Source organism: Sinocyclocheilus rhinocerous, unplaced genomic scaffold (genome assembly GCF_001515625.1).
Source record: "Sinocyclocheilus rhinocerous isolate Xijiao unplaced genomic scaffold, SAMN03320098_v1.1 scaffold68, whole genome shotgun sequence".
Taxonomy (NCBI): domain Eukaryota; kingdom Metazoa; phylum Chordata; class Actinopteri; order Cypriniformes; family Cyprinidae; genus Sinocyclocheilus; species Sinocyclocheilus rhinocerous.
The window spans coordinates 43,041-48,311 of NW_015666487.1; the positions used below are offsets into that span (position 1 = coordinate 43,041).

Here is a 5,271-nt window from a genome sequence, read left to right on the forward strand (position 1 = left end):
ACCTTTCATTGGATAATAAGAATTTAAAATGGGGGGAAATATCATTATGAAATAAATGTTTTTCTCTAATACACATTGGCACATTGGTTTTTTATATGAGAAAAACATTTATTTCATAATGATATTTCCCCCCATTTTAAATTCTTATTATCCAATGAAAGGTTAGATTTTTGTGTATTTTTTAAATAAAAGATCAAAAGGATTAACCATGCAGATAAATTTTCACAGCCTTCTTTGATCATATTTACCAAGGGTGCCGATATTTTTGGCCATGACTGTATGTGAAACAGAAAAACACAGTACTCTTGCAGTCCTCACTTGGAAAATGGATTATTTAAATGTGAAAGCAGCTGTTTAGCAGCAGTTTTGTGGTTACATTGAAAATATAGACTTCTGTTGATCATATATTTCTTTATCTTGTTTTTTCACTTGTTTTTATAAACGAGCATGCCACAGATGTGGTCAATAGAGCTTAACTTGTATTTATATTCCTTTAAAGTGATAATTCTCCAGGGTGGCCGCGGGTCCTTAAAAAGTCTTAAAATGTCTTAAATAAAGTTTTCCTAAAATAAGGCCTTAAAAAGTCTTAAAATGTCTTAAATTCAGATTCAGTAGGTCTTAAATATTTTTGGTCACATTACCACAAAAATTTCTCCAGTCTGACGGACCCAGTGAGTGTCCATCAAGAGTACTTTTCCCCCCCGCTGTAGTTACCGCGTCATCAGAGAGAATTGCGGTTACAGAATACAGTCGAACACCAGCTCGCTGTCCAGCCTCCGAACTACTTCCTTTATAAAGGTAAATTACATCCTGTGGTAAATATTAAAAACATGCAAATTTAAGTATGTAAAAGCTGACAGAAAACTGATGAAAATATTGCTTCAGAATAAATTGTTTACACCACCAAAAATCTCGGTGATGTGACACTTTTGTTTTGTAGGAATATTTTGTATGGGATATTGTCTGCTGATACGAAAAGTTCACTGTATATCGTAATAACAAATAGAATTTTTGACAGCGATGATATTTAGTTTTCTTTTTACATTTAAACACGTTAAATATTACATATACGTGTAATATAATGTGTATTTCCGTCACAGGCTTGGTCTTAAATTTCACATAAGGTGGTATTAAAAAGGTCTTAAAAAGTCTTAAATTTAACTTGTTCATATCTGTAGACACCCTGTTCTTTTTTCTGTTTTTCCCCAAGGCCCACATATAATATGTCAAGGTTTTATGCATCAAAAACAACCTCTTTGCATTTGAAATGAGTAACAATGCTTGCATATGAAACTATTAATTGGATCTGTTTTATCAATTTGATTATGCTTTCATTTTCAAGCTCAGTATAGTTGCTGCTGTCCTGTCCTCGCAAAGTCTGCTTTATATTTCCTGACATCATCAAGGACTTATTTGTATGCTGTATCCTGATATCACCAAGTCCATTATATCCATGTTAATAGGCAGCCAATCAATCTCTCTATGAAGGTTACTCAGTGAAGGCCGTGTTAGTGTTTGTCTTTAAACAGCACATATTAAGTGTTCAGCTGTATTGTCACTGAGTTGAAGCATCTTTTTAGAGTGTCCAGCACTTGTAGCTGTTTCTTTTTATGACAATTTTACTTGAAAATGCTGTTTCTAAGGCCATTAGTCATCAATTAAAATTAAAATTCATTTTTTTAATAAAAGTTTTTTAATACTTTCTTCTGTCCCACCAAACAAGTCTCTAAGGAGGTTGGTTTGTAGTTTGTAGGTTAGAAGTAATTTTTAGGTTGATTGCCATGAGTTTACTGTGTTTAAAGGAATAGTTCACCCAAAAATAAAATGTTGCTGAAAATGTACTCTCCCTCAGGCGATCAAAGATGTAGATGAATTTGTTTCTTCTTCAGAACAGATTTGAAAGAATTTGACATTACATCACTTGCTCACCAATGGATCCTCTGCAGTGAATGGGTGCCGTCAGAATGAGAGTCCAAACATCTTATAAAAACATCACAATAATCTACAAGTAATCCACAAGTAATCCAGTCCATCAGTTATTATCTTGAAGTGAAAAACTGCATGTTTGTATTAAACAAATCCATCAATAAGATGTTTTTTACCTAAAGGCCATTGCTTCTAGCTGAAATACAAGTCCTCTATCCATAATATTGCTTTTAATATTGCAAGCAATGACTCTCATTCTGACGGTACCCATTCACTGCAGATGATCCTTTGGTGAACAAGTGATGTAATGTTTCATTTCTCCAAATCTATTTTTAAAGAAACAAACTCATCTACATCTTGGATGGTTTGAGGGTGAGTAAATCTTCAGAAAATTTATATTTTTGGGTGAACTATTCTTTAAACATTGCTCTGATTTTGCATCTTTAACCGCTTGGCATAGCAACAAATTTCCAACCAGTGATGTGAGTTTTAAGCAGAGTTTATTCAACCAATGGCAGACAAGGCATGTTTAAGAAACCTTTTTGGGAAGAGTTTTTGCTTTTCTGTTCAGAAGCATAGAAACTCACTTTTGTGTGCTAAATTTAGAGTGTTTCACGTCACGTAATTCACTTCAGGCTGTATATTGCATATGTATTTAATTAGTGTCTGGCCTGGTTCTTTCTTTGTTCGTTTCCTGTGAAGAAATGAACCGTTAAAGAAACCTTTTTCTCTTCCATTGTTTAGGTGAGAACATGTTTCTACACTTTTAGTGAAGTGCAAGGTAATGTGCGCTTAAAGGTAACCTTTATTCAGCACTGACCGTGGTTGTTGTGCCCTGCTGCACAAATGGCAGAAATGCTGAGGGGGTGGTGACACTGTACATGACTCATTGCTTTTTTTATGGTTATTCAGTGTTTCGTGGAAAGCCTATTTCTGCTTCTTAGAGTACCTAGGCCATTTTAGTCCTGGTTACGTTAATAATTCATGAATGGCGCAATCATCACAGTGATATCCGAGGATGGAGAATATCAGATTACTTCAGGAAACTTACTGGCATCTGTTGATGAGCCATTCATGATGGTTTAGTGACCGAAATGAGTAAAGTGCCGAAGTGCTGCACAAAAATGTCAACAAACCTTTTATGTTTAGCCTTGGCATCTATATATAACTGCCTAATGTCTTTAGATCTATACTTGCAAGTGTGCCAGTAACTGGCCTAGTCATTTATTAGACACACATTTACAATAACAACACACTATAGTAAGATGAGCTAGTAATGATTGCTTGTATATTTTCTGTGTAAATGGTTGGAGTGGGGATATATATATATATAGTTTTGTGACCCCCTGCAGAGCGAATGGGTGCCATCATAATGAGAGTTGCAATATTATGGATATAGAGGACTTGTATTTCAGCCAGAAGCAATGGTTTTTAGTTAAAAATGTCTTATCGGTGGATTTGTTCATTACAAACATGCAGTGTTTCACTTCACAAGATGTTACTTGATTGACTTGAGTTGTATGGATTACTTGTGGATTATTGTGATGTTTTTATCAGCTGTTTGGACTCTCATTCTGATGGCACCCATTCACTGCAGAGGATCCATTGGCATATACACACACACACTGTATTTAGTAGAAGTAACTATCACTTAAAGGCTTGCAGGGCTAAAACAATGGGACACTGCCCAGAAAAGTTGCTTATATAGGGCCATGCCCCAGTCTTAATTCTTGCTGCTCAGTTTCATTAATGTGTTGAGAAAACTGAGAAGTTTTCTTCACTTGTGAGTTGTGACAGGATGGCTTACAGTTCAGTTCCTTTTATAAAGCTTGCTAATTAGTTGCACTTCTCATGGTAATTACGTTGATGTCAAAGGATGAGAAATTTAAATGACTGGGAAAACAGCCAGTTACCACAGAAGCTCGAGAAAGATTCACCCTGTTGAGGACTTGTTGTTGGGAGAGTTTAAGGAGCCAGTCAAGTGTTTGATGTTTAAGTATCTCCCACCCATATGCGATTACCATATTAACCAAGTAGTATTATTGCTGTAACACCTGTCTGGTGCCGGGATGGCCTCAGTAACCTTTGTGCAAGTTCTGAAGAAATGCATTTCATTTTTTGTTATCTACAAGAATAGAGGTGCTGCAAGTAGCATTTTTTTTCATCTCTAGTTCGTCCTTGGGAATCTTTTAGGGAGCAAGTCTTTGTCTCTGAAATGCAGCATTATCTGTCTTATCTGTCATCTTTTAGTAATGCACATGTTTCTCCTTTGTGTAGAGAGGTGGTTTAGTCAGAAATTTTTACTTGAAACTTTTGAAACCTTAAGTTTTATCAGTTTGATCTCATGAGGAAAAAAAGTGGCTATGCATATGCAAGAACAGAATATGTTGCCCATACTAAACATGGGTTTTATTTTCTTCAGTACAGAAGAGGTTTTAAAAGGCTTAAAAACATTTTTTAACGCTTCACATGAAACCTGCAGCAATTTGTATGCAATGTCACATTGTTCCCCCGAGACCATGTGGAGTTTTATGGACTACTACAACACTTTTATGTTGTGCTTTACAGTCTTCTGAGCAGAGTATGTGAGCGGAGCGCGGAGTGGAGCGGTGTGATTATGACTGGAGTGAGGAGCGGATTTTTTAAAAGTCGGAGCGTCGTGGTTTTCACTCGCTCCAAGAGCGCTCCACCACCGCTCCATCACGAGTACAGTTCATGCCAACAGCCCGTAATATAACTGCATATTTAGTAGGGGTGCAACGGTTCTCGGTAAAAAAATCGAACCGTACCGTTCTCCACACACGGTTCGGCATACACTAGGACCACGGTTCAACTTAAATCTGACAATGCATCTGTAATATGGTTTGTTAGAGTTCAGCTAATGCATGTTTCTGTTGATGGATACAAATTCTGGCTTCCCAATACATTACAACAAGAGCGATGAGAGGTGCCATCATCACGTGTAGATAGCGCAGGTGAGACCTGAACAGCACAGGTTGCTATCTATGTTTAAACTAAACTCATTTAAGCCTTGCCCGTTTAAATATTAAAGAGCCAGAAGACGTGAACTCGCGCGCGCAGTGTGAAGATCTGTGTGTGCGCTCATCCGAAGTGTGTGAACCCGCGTCGAAGAACACGCGCAAATATTAAGCTCTCTGTGAAGCAGCAACAACACGGAAATTTCTCACTGCTCTTGATTTAATAACTTTTGTAACTTTAATAAAGATTAATCTTTAATTTATACAGTCAAATATGCAATGTTATTTTACATTTGATTTATTCAATTTCTGTACCTAAAAACTATGTTAGACCGACCTAAAAAAAAAAAACTGCAAAGTTTATTTT

The 5,271-nt window shown here is 36.4% G+C and overlaps 1 protein-coding gene across 1 annotated transcript in view; it reads left to right on the plus strand.

The window, feature by feature from the left end:
* The window catches only part of LOC107732354 (protein enabled homolog), an 82,202-nt gene that overhangs the window by 17,932 nt on the left and 58,999 nt on the right, over positions 1 to 5,271 (plus strand). The gene's annotated exons all lie outside the window — the stretch shown is intronic.